The sequence below is a fragment of the Bufo bufo genome, chromosome 3 (assembly GCF_905171765.1).
Source record: "Bufo bufo chromosome 3, aBufBuf1.1, whole genome shotgun sequence".
NCBI classification, from domain to species: Eukaryota; Metazoa; Chordata; class Amphibia; order Anura; family Bufonidae; genus Bufo; species Bufo bufo.
In genome coordinates, this window is record NC_053391.1 from 326647027 (window position 1) to 326672651 (window position 25625).

Consider the following 25625-nt stretch of genomic DNA (forward strand, 5'->3'; position numbering starts at 1 on the left):
GGGCCTGTTTGGTGTGGCCCACCTTCCCCCTTTTGCCACCCCACTGCCTCTTCCAGCCTGTTGCGGTGCTGCGGATCCATTCCCCTCTGTACTGCTGTCCTTGCTCGGCTTGCCACCTTCCCAGGATTGGTCAGTGATTTCATCGTCCACCACCTCCTTTTCCACTTCCTCACTCTGGTCATCCTCCTGACTTGTTGACCTAACACTTACTGACAACTGTGTCTCATCCTCATCATGTGCCTCTTGAGACACTAATTGCCGTTGACTTATTGGCAACTGTGTCTTATCATCATCATCCACCTTTTGAAACACTAATTGCTATATAGCACCCGATGACTCGTTCCGACCAGCCAATCACAACATCCACAGCTTTAGGCGCTCCTTCAAAACACATCTCTTTAGTTTTTTTTATCACAGTTTAACTCTTCTCCATTCAACACCCACCTCTCTTTATCATCATTCTTCTGAACCTGATCCATCATCAAACACTATCCAACGCACACCATGCACTCAGAAGCACTACAGATATCGACTGGTGACTGGCTTGTGCAGCTTTTTATATACTCCCCTATTGTGTTAAGATGGCTGGACCATTGTACAAAACAAGCACTCTGTGTCATCCCCATCTCCTCATAGGTTGTAAGCTCTTGCAAGCAGGTCCCTCATTGCTCTTGTTTTAATTGTTAAATGTGAAGCGCTGCTGAATATGTTGGCGCTATATATATATTATTCTTTAGTAATGGAAGAACATCGGCCGGACGTTCGTGATCAAATGTTCATGAACCGCGTGTTCGCGGCGGGCCCCATTCACTTTAATGGCAGGCGAACCTGAAAACCTTCAAGTCATATTTGCAGCCACCAAATACTTACTAGAAGTGCACAAATAGTCCCACAACATGGACAGTGACATTACATACCATAGGGGATCAATAGCAAAATTCCCACAAAAAATATGTATTTTAATCAGGGTCCATTTTTATGCATCTTAAAGAGAAACTCTCAAAAATGTGTCCTGCTGGAGCCTAGAAATTTTTTATTTTAGGCCACGAGAGTACAGGCCCCAAAAATTAGGCATTCACCTGACAGAAAAGAACAAGTGATTATGTGGCTGGAGGTATATTAGATGGTCAGTGGATAACAATTTTACTGTAGGCCAGTACAGGCCTAAAAAATTAGGCATTCACCTGACATAGAAAATCAAGTGACTATGTGGCTGGAGGTACATTAAGCGGTCACTGGCTAAAAATTTTACTGTAGGCCAGTACAGGCCCCAAAAATTAGGCATTCACCTGACAGAAAATAACTTGTGATGATGGAGCTGGAGATACATTAGGCGGTCACTGGATAAAAATTTTACTGTAGGCCACTGGAGTAGAGGCCCCAAAAATTAGGCATTCACCTGACAGAAAAGGCCTTTTATGCCGCTGTATATACATAAGAGAAGGACCATTCTTTGTTCTGGGTGGTGGCGGATATGTGTGGGCTGGCATGAGGAAATTCAATTACATGTGGTCGTCACAGGTGTTGAATTCCTCCAAGATACATGCCTCATTCATTTTTAGAAATGTGAGGTAGTCCACACTCTTTTGAGTTAGGCGAGTGCGCTTATCGGTCACGATCCCCACTGCTGCGCTGAATGTCCTTTCGGACATGACACTCGACGAGGGGCAAGCTAAGAGTTCCATGGCAAATTGTGCCAGCTCTGGCCACAGGTCAAGCCTGCACACCCAGTAGTCCAGGGGTTCCTCGCTTCTCAAAGCGTCCACATCGGCCGTTAACGCGATGTAGTCGGACACCTGTTGGTCTAGGCGTTCCCTGGGGCTGGATCAGAAGGGCGGCTGTCGATGGGTTGTCTTCAAGAATGATCTCATATCCGAAGTGACCAACACATCTTCAAACCGCCCTCTTCTTGGAGGCGCGGTAGGATTGGTACCCTCACCTGTTTCGGTGTTGGTGGAAATTCCTCTGCCAGCGCCCACAACAGCAGAATGCAGCATCTCTCACAGCAAAACCTGGAAATGCTGCATTCTGCCAGCCCTCTGTAATGCTGGTAACATGTCCACTATTTTGTGTTTGTACCTGGGGTCTAAGTACGTGGCCACCCAACACTGGTCCTTGCCCTTTATGCTTTTTATACGGGGGTCCCTCTTCAAACACTGGAGCTTGAAGGCCCCCATTTGCACTAAATTGGAAGCGGTGGAGCGCCCTGGCTCCTGCTCATCGTCCTGGAGAATGTCGTCCTTGGTCTCCTCCCCCCAGCCACGGACAACACAAGGGATCCCCGAAAAGTTTAAAGTCCCCCTCAAAGCCTGCTCTTCTTGCTCCTCCAACCCCCCCCCCTTCCCAGCCACCATCCTCCTCTGACTCCTCTTCACACTCCTGCTGACTTGTCTCAGATGGAGTAGCCACCCCTGGGAATTCATTCAGCATTGCAACTTCCTCATCTTCCAGCTCCTGCTCCTCGACGGCTTGATCAATGACACAACGCAATGCATGTTCCAGAAAGAAGGCGTAAGGTACGATTTCACTGATGGTGCCCTGGCCGAGACTGACCAGTTTGGTGATCTCATCAAGTGGCCGCAGAAGTCTGCATGCGTGGCGCACGAGCAGCCAGTGGTGATAAGAAACCAAGCTCCCGGAACCTGTCCTGCTGCAGAGTGGGTACAGGTAGTCGTTAATGGCACGTTGCTGCTAGAGCAGCCTATCAAGCATATCCAAGGTGGAGTTCCAGCATGTCGGGCTGTCACAAATCAGACGTCTGACGGGCAGGTGGTGTCGCCGCTGAACGTCAGCAGGGTGAGCGATAGCCGTGTAAGATCTAAAATGGCCAGAGATTTTCATAGCCTGCCGCAAGACGTCCTGGACCCCGGGGTATTTTACAACGAATCGATGCATGACTAAGTTCAGGACGTGTGCCATGCATGGCACGTGTGTCATTTTGCCCTGTTTCAGCGTGCTCAGCAGATTGACACCGTTGTAGCACACCACTTTACAAACTGTCAAATTAAGCAGAGTTAGCCTCTGATCGGCCTGTGACCGCAGAGTTAAAAGCAGTGCAGGACCGGTGGGGCTCTTGGATTCCAGGCACAACAACCACAGCACAGCATGGCAACGTCTCACCTGGCACATCGAATAGGTTCTGGGGAGCGGAAAAGGCGGTAGCAGTGGAAAAGGAGGAGTCAACCGAGGAGGAGACGGAGGATGGAGTAGAAGGAGAAGAAGAGGCAGGCCTGCATGCAATCCGTGGCGGTAACACCAAATCCACACGGGTGCCACGGGTTACATGCTTGATGGCCGTCAGAAGGTTCACCCACTGGGCAGTAAAAGTTATGTACATTCCCTGCCTGTGTTTGCTAGACCATGTGTCTGTGGTCAGATGTATCTTGGCACCGACACTGTGTGCCGGAGATATATTCACTTGCCGCTGAACATGGTCATATAGCTCCCAGCCCTTCTGGGAGAAATATTTCCTTCCAGGAACTCCATTGAGGTGTGACAAATTTTCTAAAGGCCTTTTCTTCCGTGGGTCTTCCTTGATTTTTGGAGGATCCACGGACATGAAGAAAAAGTCGTCGTTTTGGTGTCAGCCTGGCCGTGCGAAGTCAAACGGATCCGTCCTGACTTACAATGCAAGTCAATGGGGACGGATCCGTTTGACGTTGACACAATATGGTGCAATTGCAAACGGATCCGTCCCCCATTGACTTTCAATGTAAAGTCAGGAGTTAATATACCATAGGATCGGAGTTTTCTCCAATCCGATGGTATATTTTAACTTGAAGCGTCCCCATCACCATGGGAACGCCTCTATGTTAGAATATACCATCGGATTTGAGTTAGATCGTCAAAACTCAGATCCGACAGTATATTCTAACACAGAGGTATTCCCCTAGTGATGGGGATGCTTCAAGTTAGAATATACTAAGAACTTTGTACATGACTGCCCCCTGCAGCCTGGCAGCACCCGATCTCTTACAGGGGGCTGTGATCAGCACAATTAACCCCTCAGGTGCCGCACCCGAGGGGTTAATTGTGCGTATCATAGCCCCCTGTAAGAGATCAGGTGCTGCCAGGCAGGAGGGGGCAGACCCCCCTCCCTGTATTTAACTCATTGGTGGCCAGTGCGGCCCCCCTCCCTCCCCTGTATTTAACTCATTGGTGGCCAGTGCGGCCCCCCTCCCTCCCCTGTATTTAACTCATTGGTGGCCAGTGCGGCCCCCCTCCCTCCCTCCCCAGTATTATATTCATTGGTGGCCAGTGCGGCCTACCTCTCCCCCCCCCACCTAATTAACCACTTTCCGTCCGCCCATAGGATATAAACGTCCTATGGGTGGACCTCTATTTCTGAAAGCACGTTTTAAAACGTCCTTTCAGAAATCGCAGCTGCACGCTAATCGTGCAGCTGCTGATCGGGTTGCCCGCTGTCAGTGACAGCAGGGCAACCCAGAGAGGAGGCAGGGACAGTGCCCAGGTGTCCCTGCCTTCAGGATCGCTGCAGACACAGCGCTCACCGAGAGCTGTGTATGCAGAGCAGGAAGCGGTGTGCGCTTCCTGTTCCGGCCCGGCGATCATGTGACCGCCGGGACCGGAGAGTGCAGGGGCTGCTCTGCCCTGCTCTGAGGCTGTACAGCGCTGGATTGCTGCTGTACAGCCTCTCTAGGGGTGCATTTCTTCTGTAACTGGGGCTACTATGTCAGGGTTGAAAAAATAAAATAAAAAAAAGTTTCACATGTAAAAAAAAAAAGTCACCAAGTAAGGAATAATATTTTTTTTTTTAAATAGAAAAAATAAAATAAAATAGACATATTTGGTATTGCCGCGTCCGTAAAAAACAGCTCTATAAAAATATCACATGACCTAACCCCTCGGGTGAACACCGTAAAAAAAAAAATGTCAAAACAAGCAATTTTTGTCACCTTGCATCACAAAAGGTGCAACACCAAGTGATCAAAAACGCGTATGACCCACAAAATGGTACCAATAAAACCGTCACCTCATCCCTCAAAAAATGAGCCCCTACATAAGAAAATCTCTCAAAAAATAAAAAAACTATAGCTCTTAGAACATGGAGACACTAAAATATCATTTTTTTGGTTTCAAAAATGGTATTATTGTGTTAAAGTGAAACAAATGAAAAAAAGTATACATATTAGGTATTGCCGCGTCCGTAAAAACCAGCTCTATAAAAATATCACATGAGCTAACCCCTCAGATGAACACCGCAAAAAAATAAAAAAAATTGTGTCAAAACAAGCAATTTTTGTCACCTTGCATCACAAAAGGTGCAACACCAAGTGATCAAAAACGCGTATGACCCACAAAATGGTACCAATAAAACCGTCACCTCATCCCTCAAAAAATGAGCTCCTACATAAGAAAATCTCTCAAAAAATAAAAAAACTATAGCTCTCAGAACATGGACACATTAAAACATAATTTTTTTGTTTCAAAAATGCTATTATTGTGTAAAACTTTAACAAATGATAAAAAGTATACATATTAGGTATCGCCACGTCTGTAACGATCTGCTCTATAAAAATGTCACTTGACTGAACCCCTCAGGTGAACGCTGTAAAAATAAATAAATAGAAACTGTGCTAAAACAACCAATTTTTTGGTCACCTTGCCCCATAAAGTGTTATAATGAATGATCAAAAAAATCATATGTACCCAAAAATAGTACTAATAAAACTGGCACCTTATCCCCTAGTTTCCAAAATGGGGTCACTTCTTGGGAGTTTCTACTGTAAGGGTGCATCAGGGGGCTTCAAATGGGACATGGCATCTAAAAACCATGTGGAGTTCCTTTTCTTCTGCGCCCTGCTGTGTGCCCATACAGCAGTTTATGACCACATGTGGGGTGTTTCTGTAAACCGCAGAATCTGGGTAATAAATATTGAGTTTTGTTTGGCTGTTAACCATCGATGTGTTAAAGAAAAAAATTGATTAAAATGGAAAATCTGCCCAAAAAGTTAAATTTTAAAATTTGATCTCCATTTTCCTTTAATTCTTGTGGAACGCCTAAAGGGTTAACAAAGTTTGTAAAATCGGTTTTGAATACCTTGAGGGGTGTAGTTTCTACAATGGGGTCATTTATGGGGGTATCCACTATGTAGGCCCCACAAAGTGACTTCAGACCTGAACTGGTCCTTAAAAAGTGGGTTTTGGCAATTTTCTTAAAAATTTGAAGAATTGCTTCTAAACTTCTAAGCCTTCTAACGTCCTAAAAAAATAAAATGACATTTCCAAAATGATGCCAACATAAAGTAGACATATGGGGAATGTTAAGTAATAAATATTTTATGAGGTATCACTTTCTGTTTTAAAAGCAGAGAATTCCACAAAATTCTGTTTGAGGGGTGTGATATACCTGCTTCTTCAAAATACTGATTAAGGGGTTCTATATACCTGCTTCCAAAAAATACTGATTAAGGGGTGCAATATACCTGCTTCCACCAAATATTGATTGAGGCCTGCGATACACCTGCTTCCACAAAATACTGATTAAGGGGATTGATATACCTGCTTCCACCAAATATTGATTGAGGCCTGTGTCTATGAGGGTAAAGATCAGACCCTGGAGCCGGTCGGTTGCCCTGACTACCTGGGGAGCAGTGGTAAGACAGTCTGGGACTTGGTGTCACCCTTATTTGGCAAGGGGTACCACCTTTATGTGGACAATTTCTACACAAGTGTGCTCCTCTTCAGGCATTTGTTTCTAGAACAGATTGGCTGCTGTGGCACCGCGCGACCTAGTCGCCGGGGCTTCCCCCAACGGCTCGTTACCACCCGTCTTGCAAGGGGGGATAGGGCTGCCGTGTGTAACGAAGAACTGCTCGCGGTGAAATGGAGAGACAAGTGTGATGTTTACATGCTCTCCTCCATTCACGCAGACACGACAATCCAAATTGAAAGGGCAACCAGTGTCATTGAAAAGCCCCTCTCGGTCCACGACTATAATTTGCTCATGGGAGGGGTGGACTGCAATGACCAGATGTTGGCTCCTTATTTACTCTCCCGCAGGACCACACGCTGGTATAAGAAGGTGTCTGTATACCTAATTCAATTGGCTATGTACAATAGTTTTGTTCTCTATAGTAAGGCTGGGAGAACAGGATCCTTCCTCAGATTTCAGGAAGAGATCATCGAGAACCTCCTGTATCCAGGAGGTTCCGTGGCCCCAACCACCAGTGTAGTGAGCCGTCTACACGAGCGACATTTCCCCAATGTCGTTGCTGGTACCTCAGACCAAGCGTCACCCCGAAAAAGATGTTGTGTCTGTAGCAGGAGTGGAATAAGGCGTGACACCCGCTATTTCTGTCCTGACTGCCCTGACCACCCTGCCCTATGCTTAGGGGAGTGTTTCCGGAAGTACCACACACAGGTACACTTAGTATAGGGATTGCGTGACACAGGACAGGCACACAGGGGTCTTAGGGCCCTTTCACACAGAGCTGCTGCAAACCTCTCCTTTCACCTGGGACAAAGTGCATAATGTACTTCGCCACATCTCTGGGCGATTTGCTCTTTGCACATTGTCCCATGGGGAAGGAGAGGTTTGACCTCTAAAGGTAAAAAACAAAAAAAAATCACAGGTAAGCAAAAAAGTTAATGTTCCAAAAGTTCAATAAAGTTTATAAAAGTTAATGTTGTGTTCAAATGTTCTATAAAGTTAATGTTAATAAATTTATTGCGTTGCAGCCTGTTTTTTTTTTTTACCTTCTAGGTGGACCAAGCGATCAACCAGCTGCAGCACTGATGTGCATTCGGACAGAAGCATTGCGCTGCTGTCAGATTACACAAAGTCGGTGTATGTGGCGCTGCAAGATGTAATTTCTCCTCTGCAGTAAAATAAGATACGTTTGCTGAGGCTTATGAGCTGAGGGGCGGTGTTCATATGCTTTGGCAAACATTTTTTATAAAAAATAAAAAAATTCTGGCAATGATTTATTCGTCCACATCGATTGATGTGAATGGAGAAATCGGGTAAGCCAGGGCATACGAGCTGAGTGGGTTTGGATTTTGGGCGGAGCTCCTATGTCCTGGTAGACGCCTTTCCCCTCCTTTTTTTTTTTTGCACATTTTTTGGCAGAGATTTTTTCATCCACATTGATCGATGCGAATGAAGAAATCTGTGCCGTTCATTTTTTCTTTCAGCCCAGAGACTGAATGAAAAAAAAATTACCCGTATGCTCAATATAAGGCCTCATGCACACGACCGTTGTGTGCATCCGTGTCCGTTGTTCCGTTTTCCGTGATTTTCTGCGGACCCATTGACTTTCAATGGGTCCGTTGAAAACTTGGAAAATGCACCGTTGTTCATCCGCGTCTGTGATCTGTGTTTCCTGTCCGTCAAAAAAATATGACCTGTCCTATTTTTTTGACGGACAACGGTTCGCGGACCCATTCAAGTCAATGGGTCTGTGAAAAAACATGAATGCACACAAGATTGTCATCCGCGTCCGTGATCCGTGTCCGTAGGCTACTTTCGCACAGACGGATCCGCAGATCCGTCTGCATAGAGCTTTTTCAGATCTGAGTTTTCACATTCTAACTTAAAGCGTCCCCATCACTATGGGAACGCCTCTGTGTTAGAATATACTGTCGGATCTGAGTTTTGACGATCTAACTCAAATCTGATGGTATATTATTATTATTATTATTATTTATTATTAAAGCGCCATTCATTCCATAGCGCTGTACATATGATAAGCGGTGCACATACATAATACAGACAATTGCACTAATCATAAACAAGACAAGTTACAAACTGGTACAGAAGGAGAGAGGGCCCTGCCCGTGAGGGCTTACAATCTACATGGTATGGGAGAAGGACACAGTAGGTGCGAGTTAAGTTGGTCATGGCGGTATAGAGGCAGCAGGGTCACTGGTTGTAGGCTTGTCTGAAGAGGTGGGTTTTCAGGTTTCTTTTGAAGGATTCAAATGTAGGTGAGAGTCTGATATGTTGGGGTAGCGAGTTCCAGAGTATGGGGGATGCACGGGAGAAATCTTGGAGTCGATTGTGGGAAGAGGCGATAAGAGGAGAGGAGAGAAGGAGGTCTTGTGAGGATCGGAGAGTGCGTGTGGGGATGTATCGGGAAAGTAGCTCAGAGATGTAGGGAGGGGACAGGTTATGGACGGCCTTGTATGTATTTGTAAGTACTTTGAAGTGAATTCGCTGCGCAAGGGGGAGCCAGTGAAGGGATTGGCAGAGGGGAGAGGCAGAGGAGTAATAGGGTGAGAGGTAGATTAGTCGGGCAGCAGAGTTGAGGATAGATTGGAGGGGTGCGAGAGTGCTAGATGGAAGGCCACAGAGGAGAATGTTGCAGTAGTCTAGGCGGGAGATAATGAGGGCATGTACAAGAATTTTCGCAGATTCAAAGTTAAGGAAAGCATGGATGCGGGAGATGTTTTTGAGTTGGAGGCGGCAGGTGGTGGAAAGGGCTTGGATTTGTGGTCGGAAGGAAAGTGCAGAATCCAAGGTCACTCCAAGGCAGCGGACTTTGTTGACCGGGGTGAGTGTGCAGCCATTGATCATGATAGATAGGTCTGTTGAGGGGGTTGAACAAGATGGGGGAAAGATTATAAATTCTGTCTTATCCATGTTAAGTTTTAGTAAGCGAGAGGCGAAGAAGGATGATAAAGAAGATAGACATTGTGGGATTCGTGATAGTAAGGTGGTGATTTCTGGACCAGAGAGGTAGATTTGTGTGTCGTCAGCGTAGGAGTGATACTGAAAGCCATGTGACTCTATGAGCTGTCCCAGGCCAAAAGTGTAGATAGAGAAGAGCAGGGGTCCTAGGACAGAGCCTTGCGGGACACCAACAGAGAGGGAATGAGACGAGGAGGTGGTGCGAGAGTGGGAGACGCTAAACGTCCGGTCTGTGAGGTATGATGTGATCCAGAAGAGGGCCAGGTAGGTGATGCCAAGAGATGAGAGAGTTTGCAACAGAAGGGAGTGGTCAACAGTGTCAAAGGCAGAGGACAGGTCAAGGAGAAGGAGGACAGAGTATTGTTTCTTGGTTTTGGCTGTCAGTAGGTCATTGGTGACTTTGGTAAGGGCAGTCTCGGTCGAGTGGTGGGGTCGGAAGCCAGATTGTGGGCGGTCAAAGAGGGAGCAGGAGGAGAGGTGGGAGGACAGTTCTGAATGGACATGTTGTTCAAGAAATTTGAGACATACGGAAGAAGTGATATGGGGCGATAACTGGACAAGGAAGATGGGTCAAGTGAAGGCTTTTTGAGGATGGGTGTAATGGTAGCATGTTTAAAAGCAGAGGGGAAGACACCAGAGTTTAGTGATAGGTTGAAGAGATGAGTTAGGGTTGGGATAAACACTGTGGTGAGGTTAGGGATGAGGTGGGATGGGATTGGGTCAAGTGCACAGGTGGTCAGATGAGATTTGGAGAGTAGAGTGGGGAGTTTTTCTTCTGTAATGGTGGAGAAGCAGGTTTTGGGAGAAGGGGACCGAGCAGTTGTGTAGAGGGTCTGTGGGGACTGTGTAGTGAAGCTTTCCCTGATGTTGACTATCTTTTGTTTGAAATATTCTAACATAGAGGCGTTCCCATGGTGATGGGGACGCTTCAAGTTAAAATATACCATCGGATTGGAGAAAACTCTGATCTGATGGTATATTAATAGGGACTCCTGACTTTATATTAAAAGTCAATGGGGGACGCATCCGTTTGCAATTGCACCATATTGTGTCAACGTCAAACGGATCCGTCCCCATTGACTTGCATTGTAAGTCAGGACGGATCCGTTTGGCTCCGCATGGCCAGGCGGACACCAAAATGACTTTTTCCTTCATGTCTGGTGATCCTCCAAAAATCAAGAAAGACACACGGAAACAAAAATGGAAACGGATCACGGAACAACGGAACCCCGTTTTGCGGACCGTGAAAAAATACTGTCGTGTGCATGAGGCCTAAGGAGAATAGCAGAAACTCCTAATGCTGGCCATACATGTAATGATTGTGGAGATCCTCAAATGCCAGATTGGAAAGAAGACACCCCAAGGATTTCGCTGAGGGGCATATTGAGTCCATGAAAGATTGAACTTTTTGTCACAAGTTAGCGGAAAGGGAGACTTTGTGAGAAAAAAAAATAAAATCAATTTCCGCTAACTTATGCCAAAAAAAAAATATTCTATGAACTCGCCATGCCCCTCACGGAATACCTTGGGGTGTCTTCTTTCCAAAATGGGGTCACATGTGGGGTATTTATACTGCCCTGGCATTTTAGGGGCCCTAAAGCGTGAGAAGAAGTCTGGAATCCAAATGTCTAAAAATGCCCTCCTAAAAGGTACTCATTGGAATTTGGGCCCCTTTGCGCCTGTAGGCTGCAAAAAAGTGTCACACATGTGGTATCGCCGTACTCAGGAGAAATAGGGCAATGTGTTTCGTGGTGTATTTTTACATATACCCATGCTGGGTGAGAGAAATATCTCTGTAAAATGACAACTTTGTATAAAAAAATGGGAAAAGTTGTCTTTTACAGAGATATTTCTCTCACCCAGCATGGGTATATGTAAAAATACACCCCAAAACACATTGCCCTACTTCTCCTGAGTACGGCGATACCACAAGTGTGACACTTTTGCAGCCTAGGTGCGCAAAGGGGCCCAAATTCCAATGAGTACCTTTACGATTTCACAGGGCATTTTGTACGCATTTGGATTCCAAACTACTTCTCGTGCTTTAGGTCCCCTAAAATGCCAGGGCAGTATAAATACCCCACAAGTGACCCCATTTTGGAAAGAAGACACCCCAAGGTATTTCGTGAGGGGCTTGGTGAGTTCATGTAAAATTTTATTTTTTGTCACATGTTAGTGGAATAAATAAATAAATAATCATTTTCCGCTAACTTGTGACAAAAAATAAAAACTTCCATGAACTCACTCTGCCCATCAGCAAATACCTTAGGGTGTCTACTTTCCGAAATGGGGTCATTTGTGGGGTGTTTCTACTGTCTGGGCATTGTAGATGCTCAGGAAACATGACAGGTGCTCAGAAAATCAAAGTGCGTAAATTAATTTTTTTGCACCATAGTTTGTAAACGCTATAACTTTTACCCAAACCAATAAATATACACTTATTGCATTTTTTATTTATCAAAGACATGTAGAAAAATAAATTTAGAGAAAAATTTATATAGAAATGTAGTTTTATTTGAAAAAAAAAACAGAAAGTGAAAAATGTCATTTTTTTGCAAAAATTTCGGTCAATTTTGATTAATATCAAAAAAAAGTAAAAAGGTCAGCAGCAATGAAATACCACCAAATGAAAGCTCTATTAGTGAGAAGAAAAGAAGGTAAAATTCATTTGGGTGGTAAGTTGTATGACCGAGCAATAAACCGTGAAAGTAGTGTAGTGCAGAATTGTAAAAAGTGGTCTGGTCATTAAGGGGGTTTAAGCTAGGGGAGCTGAGTTGGTTAATCAGTATTTTGTGGAAGCAGGTATATCGCACCCCTCAATCAGTATTTTGTGGAAGCAGGAATATAAAAAACCCTTAATCAGTATTTTGTGGAAGCAGGTATATCGCACCCCTCAATCTGTATTTTGTGGAAGCAGGTATATAGAACCCCTTAATCAATATTTTGTGGAAGCAGGTATACCGCAGCCCTCAATCTGTATTTTATGGAAGCAGGTATATCGAACCCCTTAATCAGTATTTTGTGGAAGCAGGTGTATCGCAGGCCTCAATCAATATTTGGTGGAAGCAGGTATATCAATCCCCTTAATCAGTATTTTGTGGAAGCAGGTATATCAATCCCCTTAATCAGTATTTTGTGAAAGCAGGTATATCACACCTCTCAATCAGTATTTTGTGGAATCAGGTATATAGAACCCCTTAATCAATATTTGGCGAAAGCAGGTATATCGCACCCCTCAATCTGTATTTTGTAGAAGCAGGTATATCATACCGCTTAATCCGAATTTTGTGGAAGAAGTTATATCGCACCCCTCAATCAGTATTTTGTGGAAACAGGTATATAGAACCCCTTAATCAATATTTTATGGAAGCAGGTATATCGCACCCCTCAATCAGTATTTTATGGAAGCAGGAATATAAAAACCCCTTAATCAGTATTTTGTGGAAGCAGGTATATCGCACCCCTTAATCTGTATTTTATGGAATCAGGTAAATAGAACCCCTTAATCAATATTTGGTGGAAGCAGGTATATCAATCCCCTTAATCAGTATTTTGTGGAAGCAGGTATATGAATCCCCTTAATCAGTATTTTGTGAAAGCAGGTATATCAATTCCCTTTAATCAGTATTTTGTGGAAGCAGTTATATAGAACCCCTGTAACGGACCGTTCAGCACACAACTCCGTTCAGACGATATTCCCCTTTCCAATGCACAGGCAGCTACTGCAAGCACCAGTCTGCCGAACTGCAAACTACACGAACACTGGAAACCGCGGAACAGGAAAGGCATACAATCGGCTTACACTCCTGGCAATCAGCATACAATCCAATTCCCCCAATAACGAGACGGCACTTCGTTTTGTGGTCAAGCAGAACTGACTGTCCTGGGGCATACAGCCTCTTCTTTTTACAATCCACAAACATAGTACTGCCCACAGGGTTTTGAAATACAACCAATCAATATATTACAACACATACAATGTAAGTACAGCAGCAAATCGGACACAGTGGGACAATGGCACAATGGGACAATAGAAACACACTCAGCATATTCCTCCCCTCTGTCTAGGAGATAATTGAGTCAATTTCTGTATCTACACAACTATCTCCTAAGCTGAAAAGTTACACTTCTTATAAATTGTTACAACTTTGTGAGTTTACATTGTACATACATATAACTTATATCAATTTAACCAGTATAACTTGGGGACAAACCTATCCAAAATTCACTTGAATAGGTTCAGGGGTTTAAAAGTTAGTATCTTAAAGGGCCGTAATACTGGGGCAGGAGGCGGGCAAACAGCCCCCTCCAAAACACCGTGGCGAAGTGGTTTTCGCCACAACCCCTTAATCAATATTTGGTGGAAGCAGGTATATCGCACCCCTCAATCTGTATTTTGTATAAGCAGGTATATCATACCCCTTAATCCGAATTTTGTGGAAGCAGTTATATCGCACCCCTTAATCAGTATTTTGTCGAAGCTGGAATATAAAAACCCCTTAATCAGTATTTTGTGGAAGCAGGTATATTGCAGGCCTCAATCAATATTTGGTGGAAATAGGTATATCAATCCTCTAATCAGTATTTTGTGGAAGCAGATATATCAATCCCCTTAATCAGCATTTTATGGAAGCAGGTATATAGAACCCCTTATTCAATATTTGGTGGAAGCAGGTATATCGCACCCCTCAATCTGTATTTTGTGGAAGCAGGGATATCAAACACCTTATTCAGTATTTTGTGGAAGCAGATATATCGCACCCCTCAATCAGTATTTTGCAGAAGCAGGTATATGATACCCCTTAATCAGTATTTTGTGCAAACAGGTATATCAATTTCCTTTAATCAGTATTTTGTGGAAGCAGGTATATAGAACCCCTTAATCAATATGGTGGAAGCAGGTATATCACACCCCTCAATCAGTTTTTTGGGGAAGCAGGTATATCGCACCTCTCAATCAGTATTTTGTGGAAGCAGGTTAATCAAACCTAATAATCAGCATTTTGTGGAAGCAGGTGTATCGCAGGCCTTAATTAATATTTGGTGGAAACAGGTATATAGAACCCCTTAATCAATATTTGGTGGAAGCAGGTATATCGCACCCCTCAATCAATATTTTGTGAAAGCAGGTATATCAAACCCCTTAATCAGTATTTTGTGGAAGCAGGTATATTGCACCATCAATGAGTTTTTTTTGAGGCAATAGGTATAACTTGTCCGTTGCAAATAGTTGTTCCAATAGCGCTTGTCCCTCTATATACCTGCGGTATCGCAGCAGAACTGCACACAACTGCTGCAAAATACAAATGCACTGTATACTTTCTATGTTAGAAAGTATATTATAGTTATATCACACCCCTCAATCAGTTTTTTTGGGGCAACAGGTATATCACACCAGTTGCAATTAGTTATTCCAATAGCGTTTGTCCCTCTATATAGCTGCGGTATCGCAGCAGAACCGCACATAACTGCTACACAATTCAAATGCACTATAATATACTTTCTATGTTAGAAAGTATATTATAAGTATGTCACACCCCTCAGTGTATCACACCTATCGATAGCACACCTATACCAGTCCTTAAGGGACTTTTGTGGCCCTATTAGCTAGCGTTTGGTGTCCCTAGCAGTCTGTCCCTGCTCCACAAAGCAACCTCTCCCTACACTGGCAAAACAAAGAATGTAAAATGGCTGCCAGATCGGGTTCTGTTATAGGGTGGGGGTGTGTTCATGTGCTGAAACGCATCAATTGGCTGTCCTGTCCCACCTGATGGATGTGTCATGGGTCAAAGTCCGGCACAATGCAAAAGAATATAGCACATGCGAACATTGCCATATGTTCGCATGTTCGGCGTATTCCGAACAAGCAAAGTTCGCTGCGAAACGACCGCCGGGCGAACCGCAAGGCCATCTTTATTATTATTACTACACAGTGTGTGCACTCAGTGGCTCCTGTGAACAGTTAATTGGCAAAAGCTCAGGGAATCATACCTCCACTTATCTGGTATTGATCCATACTCAAGGGGTTGTTGAAGATCATTAAAAATCATGGTAGACTAGTGTTGATCGAGCACCAAAGTGCTTGAGTGTTCGGGTGCTCGGGTCGAACACCTTGGGATGCTCGGGTGCTCTACTGAGCACCCGAGCACAATGAAAGTCAATGGGAGAACCCAAGCATTAAACCAGGCACCCCCTGCTCTAAAGAGGGGAGAGTGTCTGGTTCATAGGAAAAGTTTATAAATTGATGGAAACACCACCGAAATGGTTCGGGAACAGCATAGGGAGGATGTCTGGATGCATCTTGGACTCCCAGGTCGCTGCTGGGAAAGATGTTGTCCGAGTAGTACGCCACTTTTACAGACTGACAATAATACGCACAAAACCGATAATAAAAATCGATTTTAGAGGAAAAATTCTTAGGAAACATTCTTTCCTGTATATTTACTTGTATATAAAATGCAAGTGCTGCCAAAACACAAGGAAGAGGCACTCCGATATAACCTTTATATCACATAAAGGAGGGCCTCATTCATATTGTGGTGCAATTATTCAGGTAGTGGGACTCTTACACTCATAAAGCCTATGCACTAAGTGAAAGGGCTTCCAAAAATTACAAGAAACCGGCACCCCAATGCACCCTTTATTACACATAAAGGAGGGCATCATACACCTTTGAAAAATTATGATTAATGGCCTGCTGGTGACCCTCTAAAACATTACAGGCGAGGGCCTGCTGCTGAGCTGACCATCTAAAACATTAGGGGTGAGGGTCTGCTGCAGAGCTGACTCTCTAAAACATTAGGGGTGAGTGCCTGCTGCTGATCTGAGCATCGATAAAAGTCTGTGCGAGTGCCTGCTTCTGAGCTGACTATTGAAAAAATTATGGGCGAGTGCCTGCTGGTGAGTTGAACCTGTAAAACATTATGGTTGAGGGCGTGCTGGTGAGCTGACCCTCAAAAACATTATATGCGAGGGCCTGCAGGTGAGCTGACCCTCTAAAAGATTGTAGGTGAGGGCCTGCTGGTGAGCTGACCCTCTAAAACATTACATGCGAGGCCCTGCAGGTGAGCTGACCCTCTAAGAGATTGTAGGTGAGGGCCTGCTGGTGAGCTGACCCTGTAAAACATTATGGTTGAGGGCCTGCTGGTGAGCTGACGCTCAAAAACATAATGTGCGAGGGCCTGCAGGTGAGCTGACCCTCTAAAAGATTGTAGGTGAGGGCCTGCTGGTGAGCTGACCCTCTAAAACATTACATGCGAGGCCCTGCAGGTGAGCTGACCCTCTTAAAGATTGTAGGTAAGGGCCTGCTGGTGAGCTGACCCTCTAAAAGATTGTAGATGAGGGCCTGCTGGTGAGATGACCATCTAAAAAAGATTATATGCGAGGGCCTGCAGGTGAGCTGACCCTCTAAAAGATTGTAGGTGAGGGCCTGCTGGTGAACTGACCCTCTAAAAGACTGTAGATAAGGGCCTGCTGGTGAGCTGACTCTCTAAAAGATTGTAGGTGAGGGCCTGCTGGTGAGATGACCCTCTAAAACATTATATGCTGGGGCCTGCAGCTGAGCTGACCCTCTAAAAGATTGTAGGTGAGGGCCTGCAGGTGAGCAGACCCTCTACAACATTAGGAGGAAGGGAGACTAATAAGCATGTTGATATGATGGAAGAGGAGGAGGAGGAGGAGGAGGAGGACGAGAAAAGGAAGATTGAACCATATACCCTTTTTTGTGGTGAAAGGGGTGCCTGGGAATACAGTGTATTCAGTACATTATAAAAAAAACACATTTAAATTGCCTTTATGTTCAGCTGCTTTCCTCTGGTGGAGTAGAGAAGTCAGGGGCAATCCAGGCCTTGTTCATTTTTATAAGAGTCAGGCGGATGCGCTTAACCTCTTCAGGACACATGACGTACCAGTACGGCGTGTTGTCCTGGTACTTAAGGACACATGATGTACCGGTACGTCTTGTGTATTTCCGATCACCACACCCGGCGGGCAGTGATCGGAACAAGGTGCCTGCTCAAATCGTTGAGCAGGCACCTTGGCTAAATGCAAGGGGGGGTCCTGTGACCCCCCGTGTCGGCGATCGCCGCAAACCGCAGGTCAGTTCAGACCTGCGGTTTGCGGCTTTTTATGTTGCGGGCGGCGGTGCCATCGGGTCCCCCTGGGGCTATAGGGGGACCCGATGGCATGGAAGGCAGCACGATACCTAAGGAAGGCATCGCACTGCCTTCTGGTGACGAGCCTGAGAGATCCAGCCCCCTCGATCTCACAGGTCGGAAGCTGTATGAGTAATACACACAGTATTACTCATACAGCCAATGCATTCCAATACAGAAGTATTGAAATGCATTGTAAAGGGATTAGACCCCCAAAACTTGAAGTCCCAAAGTGGGAAAAAATATTAAATGAAAAAAATTTTTGGAAAAATAAAGTTTTCCCCCCAAAAAATTAAAAGTTTCAAGTAAAAATAAACAAAAACATCATTTTCCCCAAATAAAGTTAAAAAAAATTGGTATAAAATAGGGGGGGAAAAATAGACATATTAGGTATCGCCGAGTCCGTATCGACCGGCTCTATAAACATATCACATGACCTAACCCCTCAGATGAACACAATAAAAAAAAAAAAACTGTGCTAAATAAACCATTTTTTGTCACCTTACATCACAAAAAGAAAAACAGCAAGCGATCAAAAAGGTGCATGCCCACGAAAATAGTACCAATCTAACCGTCACCTCATCCCGCAAAAAATGAGCCGCTACCTGAGACAATCGCCCAAAAAAAAAAAAACTATGGCTCAGAATATGGAGACACTAAAACATAATTTTTTTTGTTTTGAAAAAGCTGTTAATGTGTAAAACCTACATAAATAAAAAAAAGTATACATATTAGGTATCTCCGCGTCCGTATCGACCGGCTCTATAAAAATATCACATGACCTAACCCCTCAGATGAACACCGTAAAAAAATTTAAAATAAAAACTGTGCTAAATAAACCATTTTTTGTCACCTTTCATCACAAAAAGTGTAATAGCAAGCGATAAAAAGTCATATGCACCCCAAAATAGTGCCAATCAAACCGTCATCTCATCCCGCAAAAATCATACCCTACCCAAGATAATCGCAAAAAAACTGAAAAAAACTATGGCTCTCAGACTATGGAAACACTAAAACATGATTTTATTTTTGTTTTAAAAATGAAATCATTGTGTAAAACTTACATAAATAAAAAAAGTATACATATTAGGTATCGCCGCATCCGTAATAACTTGCTCTATGAAAATATCACATGAGGGGTGTAGTTTCTAGAATGGGGTCACTTTTTTGGAGTTTCCTTGCTTTGTAACTGGAAAAAAATTATTAAAATGGAAAATCTGCTAAAAAAGTGAAATTTTGAAATTGTATCTCTATTTTCCATTAATTCTTGTGGAACACCTAAAGGGTTAACAAAGTTTGTGAAATCAGTTTTGAATACCTTGAGGAGTGTAGTTTCTAGAATGGGGTCACTTTTTTGGAGTTTTTACTCTAGGGGTGCATCAGGGGGGCTTAAAATGGGACATGGTGTCAAAAAACCAGTCCAGCAAAATCTGCCTTCCAAAAACAGTATGGCATTCTTTTCCTTCTGCGCCCTGCCGTGTTCCCGTACAGCGGTTTACGACCACATATGGGGTGTTTCTATAAACTAAAGAATCAGAGCCATAAATATTGAGTTTTGTTTGGCTGTTAACCCTTGCTTTGTAACTGTAAAAAAAACTATTAAAATGGCAAATCTGCCAAAAAAGTGAAATTTTGAAATTGTATCTCTATTTTCCATTAATTCTTGTGGAACACCTAAAGGGTTAACAAAGTTTGTAAAAATCAGTTTTGAATACCTTGAGGGGTGTAGTTTCTAGAATTGGGTCATTTTTGGGTGGTTTCTATTATGTAAGCCTCACAAAGTGACTTCAGACCTGAACTGGTCCTTGAAAAGTGGGTTTTTGAAATGTTTTGAAAAATTTCAAGATTTGCTTCTAAACTTCTAAACCTTCTAATGTCCCCAAAAAAGAAAATGGCATTTACAAATTGATCCAAACATGTAGTAGACATATGGGGAATGTAAAGTAATAATTATTTTTTGAGGTATTACTATCTATTATAAAAGTGGAGAAATTGATATTTGAACATTTTAAAATGCTTCAAAAATTTTGGGTAAATTTGGTATTTTTTTATAAATAAAAAAAAAAAAATTTAAACTCAATTTTACCACTGTCATGAAGTACAATATGTGACGAGAAAACAATCTCAGAATGGCCTGGATAAGTAAAAGCGTTTTAAAGTTATCACCACATAAAGTGATACATGTCAGATTTGCAAAAAATGACCTGGTCCTTAAGGGGTTAATTGTGAGCATTTGAGTAGACACAGAAGTGGGATGGTGACGCTGATAATAGCGTTATTGCCGCTCACCATCTGTGTTGATTCCTCAAAGTTTCTTAAAACCTCACAGAGGTCAGACATCCATGCCCACTCCTTACTTGTGAAGAGCGGAAGCAGACTGGAAAGACGACAACCATGTTGCAGCTGGTATTCCACTACTGCCCTCTACTGCTCACAAAGCCTGGCCAACATGTGGAACATCGAGTTCCAGCGCGTGCTCACGTCGCGCAACAGTCGGTGAGCTGGAAATTGTATGCACTGCTGCAGCGTTGACAGACTGGCGGAAGCTGTCGATGACTTGCGGAAATGGGCACACACACGGCGCACCTTCACTAGTAGCTCAGGCAAATTGGGGTAGGTTTTGAGAAACAGCTGAACCACTAAGTTGAACACGTGGGCTAGGCATGGGATGCGTGTGAGCTTGCCGAGCTCCAAAGCCACTACCAAGTTACGGCCATTATCAGACACAACCATGCCTGGTTCTAGGTTGAGTGGCGAGAGCTGGTCTCTTATCCCCTGCCACAGCTCTGCGGCGGTGTGCTGTTTGTCACCTAAGCAAATCAGCTTAAGCACGGCCTGTTGCCGCTTCCCCACTGCAGTGCTACACTGCTTCCAGCTACTGACTGATGGTTGACTGATGCTGCAAGAGGATAATTGTGAGGTGGAAGTGAAGGAGGAGAAGTAGGGGTTGGAGCCACAAGCGTAGGTGGTGGCGGAAACCCTGATGGAATTAGGGCCCGCAATCCTTGGCGTCGGTAGCACCTGTGCCATTCTAGTGCACAACTCGCTCCCAGCCTCCACAACGTTCACCCAGTGTACCGTCAGGGAAATATAGCATCCCTGGCCGAAAGCACTTGTCAGTGGTTAAGGGGACCTTCCCAGTAACTGCGTTGGTCAGAGCATCAGTGATTTTACGGGACCCATGCTGGTGTAAGATGGGCACGGCACGCCGTGAAAAATAGTGGCGGTTGGGGACTGCGTAACGAGGGATGGCCGCCGACATCAGGCTTCAGAAGGCCTCAGTGTCCACATGCCTAAATGGCAACATTTCCAGGGCCAGTAATTTGGAAAGTTGCGCATTTAGTGCTATGGCCTGTGGGTGGGTGGCTGGGTATTAGCACTTGAGGTAAGGACATTTGTACGCTGCGCTGGGTCATGGAAGTTGATGTGGTCGCTGATGGTGCTTGCAAAGGTCCAGGTGCAGAGCGGGAGGCATCCGGGCCTGCGCCTTCGACAAGGGATTGGCCAGCACGTAACACAGGGGAAGCGGAAGCAGTGGTGTAACCCGCAGAAACAGATTGTGGACCCAGTCATTTGGCCCATCTATTATGGTGCTTTGATGCCATGTGGCGGATCATGCTGTGTCATGGTCTTACCTTCTTGCTGTTCTCCTTCGTTTGACATGTGCTGGCGGCCATCTTGGTTTCTGGGTTTCTTGTAGCCTCCCACCCTGCAGCTCCTCCTTCCCACTGGGAGGAGCTGGATGCCTAGCTCATATATATAGGAGGTCTGTGGCTTCAGTTCCTTGCTTGGTCCTCCTGTGTTCACATGCTTCTAGACTGCTGCTGCTTCTGGTTCCTGATCCTGGTTTCGTCCGACTACCCTGCTGGTTCCTGATCCTGGTTTCGTCCGACTACCCTGCTGGTTCCTGATCCTGGCTTCGTCTGACTACCCTGCTGGTTCCTGATCCTGGCTTCGTCTGACTACCCTTCTGGTTCCTGACCTCTGGCTTCGCAAAGACTCTGCTTCGGTTTTGCCATCCGTTTGGACTTTTGCTTTACAGCTTTATTTTCAATAAAGCCTTCTTATTTTCACTTATCTCTTGTTGTACGTCTGGTTCATGGTTCCGTGACATTAGGACCAAGCCATGAATTCTGACGGTACAGGGCCATCCTCGCTACCCACGCTGGTTGCCAGACTTGATCAGCAGGATCATCTGTTGGGTCGGTTCGCTGTGGCGTTGCAAACCCTGCTTGAACGCACGGCTCATTTCGCTCCCGTTGCCGATGGGTCGGTTGTCGCTCCTGGGCCCGCTCCTACTGCCGCTCCGGTTGTTGCGCCAGAGTCTACCCCGACACCTGTTGTTGCACCTGCGGTGTTTCGGGGTATGACCGGTTCTGCCCCTCTTCCACAGCGCTTTGGGGGAGAGCCAACTCAGTGCCGAGGTTTCCTTAACCAGGTGGGCATTTATTTCGAGTTGCTGCCACATGCCTTTCCTACTGAGAGATCAAAGGTGGGCTTCTTGATCTCGCTGCTCTCGGACAAGGCCTTGGCCTGGGCCAGCCCTTTATGGGAGAACAACAATCCGGTGGTTGCCGAGTTTTCCGGTTTTGTTGCTTCTCTTCGGAAGGTATTCGATGTGCCGGCTCGTGCTGCCTCTGCTGCGAAGCTCCTTATGTCCATCAGACAGGGTTCACGATCCGTAGCTGAATACGCCATTGAGTTTCGTACCCTGGCAGCAGAGGTGGGCTGGAATAATGAGGCTCTGGTCGCTGCTTTCTCTCATGGTCTCTCGGATGCCTTGAAGGATGAGGTTGCAGCTAAGGACCTACCAGTGGAGCTCGAGTCTTATTTCTTTCCTGATTTTGATTGACACCAGACTCAGGGAGAGACCTTCCTTTAAGGAGAGCCTGCGGAGGTTTTCTAACAGATTGGCGCCTACGTTTGCTGTCCCACCCGTGCCTCCCTCTCCTCCCACGCCTCCTGGGGATGACTTGTCTGGGGGTGAACCCATGCAGCTGGGGTTTGCTCGCCTGTCCGAGGGGGAGAGGGTACTCCGGAGACGCGAGGGCCGATGCATGTACTGTGGTCTCGGTGGGCATTTTCGGTTGGCATGTCCGAACCGTCCGGGAAACGCTCGCACCTGAGATCCTGTCGGGGGCAGATCTTGGGTGGAGTCTCCTCATCCCCGGTTTCCCGTGTTGACAAACCACTGATCACTGTTGTCCTCTCCTGGGTCGGGGGCTCGGTGACGACCCAGGCGTTGGTGGACTCTGGCGCTGGTGGTTTGTTCATTGATAGTGTGTTCGCTGCCGCCAATTCCATTCCTCTGCAGGCTCGAGGTTCCCCACTGGCTCTTGAGGCGATAGACGGCAGACCCCTTCTGCCGCCACACGTGACTCATGAGACCCTTCCAGTGGGGATAGCCATTGGTGCCGTTCACAGAGAGTCGGTCTGCCTCCAGGTTATTTCGTCTCCACACTACTCGGTGGTCTTGGGGTACCCCTGGCTCCGGAAGCATAATCCGACTTTCGATTGGAGATCGGCCGAGATCCTCTCGTGGTCACCGCAGTGTGGGGCTAGTTGCATCCATGGGTCTGTCAAGTTGCTGTGTACTTCCTCGGACTCTCTGTTGCCTCCTGAATACGAGGAGTACCGGGATGTATTCGATAAGGTGCGCGCGGTTGCCCTACCTCCGCACCGCCCATACGATTGTGCCATAGAGTTACAATCTGGTGCCGTTCCTCCTCGTGGCAAAGTCTATCCACTGTCTGTAGCGGAGAATGAGGCCATGGAGGAGTACGTGAGGGAGGCGCTTTCACGCGGACACATTCGCAAATCCTCGTCCCCGGCAGGGGCTGGATTTTTCTTTGTGAAAAAGAAGGGCGGTGAGTTGAGGCCTTGCATCGATTACAGGGGTCTCAATCGCATCACGATCAAGAACGCTTACCCGATACCCTTGATTTCCGAGCTGTTCGATCGCCTTAAAGGGGCCACGGTCTTTACCAAACTCGACCTGAGGGCGGCATATAACCTGGTAAGGATCAAGGCGGGCGATGAGTGGAAGACCGCGTTTAACACCAGGACCGGTCATTATGAATCCTTGGTTATGCCCTTTGGGTTGTGCAATGCGCCCGCAGTCTTTCAGGAATTCATCAACGATGTTTTCCGTGACCTGTTGCAGCAGTGTGTGGTGGTCTATTTGGATGACATCTTGGTATATTCTGAATCCATGGAGGCCCACATTCTGGATGTCAGACGAGTGTTGCAACGGTTACGAGAGAACAAGCTGTTCGGTAAGCTTGAGAAATGCGAATTTCACCGATCCCAGGTAACCTTCTTAGGTTACATCATTTCCGCTGAGGGGTTCTCCATGGATCCTGAGAAGGTTTCGGCTGTCTTACAGTGGCCCCAGCCCAGTGGTCTTCGTTCCCTGCAGCGCTTTTTGGGCTTCGCCAATTATTATCGGAAGTTCATCAGGGACTTTTCCATGCTAGCCAAGCCTCTCACGGATCTGACCAGGAAGGGCAGTAATTCCCAGGTCTGGCCGCTCGAGGCCATCCGAGCTTTTGAGGCTCTAAAGTCCGCCTTTGTGTCGGCTCCGATTCTGTCGCATCCCAACCCTGGGTTGCCCTTTGTCCTCGAGGTGGACGCGTCTGAGACGGGAGTAGGCGCCCTTCTGTCTCAGCGTAGAACACCAGAGGGTCCTCTGCTTCCTTGTGGGTTTTACTCCCGGAAACTGTCTTCCGCGGAGTGCAACTATCAGATTGGTGACAGGGAGTTATTGGCCATCGTGCAGGCCCTTAAAGAATGGAGGCACTTGCTCGAGGGTTCGGTGGTTCCGGTCCTCATCCTGACGGACCACAAGAATCTGACCTACCTTTCTGAGGCCAAGAGATTGACACCACGTCAGGCCAGATGGGCTCTGTTCTTGTCACGTTTTAATTACGTGGTCTCCTACCTACCCGGTTCCAAGAACATCAGGGTGGATGCCTTATCACGGCAGTACTCCGAGCTGTCCAGGGAGGAGTCGATTCCGACTTCGGTTATACCTCCGAATCAGATCTTGGCCGCCATTCGCACCAGCCTGACCTCTCCCCTGGGTGAGCAGATTTTGGCGGCTCGATCTGGTGCTCCCTCTGGGAGACCCAACGGCAGATGTTTTGTGCCTGAGGAGTTGCGCACTCGGTTGTTGCGAACCTACCATAACTCCAAGACCGCGGGGCATCCTGGAAAGAATCAGCTGTCCTGGGCTGTTTCACGTCTGTTCTGGTGGCCTTCCCTACGTTCCGACATCGCCGCATATGTAGCGGCATGCTCCGTTTGTGCCCAGAGTAAGTCCCCTCGGCACCTTCCGTTGGGCCTTCTGCAACCCATAGCCACCGGGGAGCGCCCATGGTCACACCTGGGGATGGATTTCATTGTGGACCTCCCTGCATCCCAAGGCCATACGGTCATTCTCATGATTGTGGATCGGTTTTCCAAAATGTGCCACTGTGTTCCTCTCAAGAAGTTACCCTCTGCACAAGAGTTGGCCACGATTTTTGCCAGGGAGGTCTTCCGGTTGCACGGTTTGCCCAAGGAGATTGTGTCGGATCGGGGGAGTCAGTTTGTGTCCAGGTTCTGGCGCGCCTTTTGCTCCCAGTTGGGGATTCATCTCTCCTTCTCCTCGGCCTACCACCCTCAGTCCAATGGGGCCGCAGAACGATCCAATCAGGCCTTGGAGCAATTCCTTCGTTGCTATGTCTCCGATCACCAAGACAATTGGGTTGACCTCCTGCCTTGGGCTGAGTTTGCCATGAACACGGCGGTGAACTCTTCCTCTGGGACGTCTCCCTTCA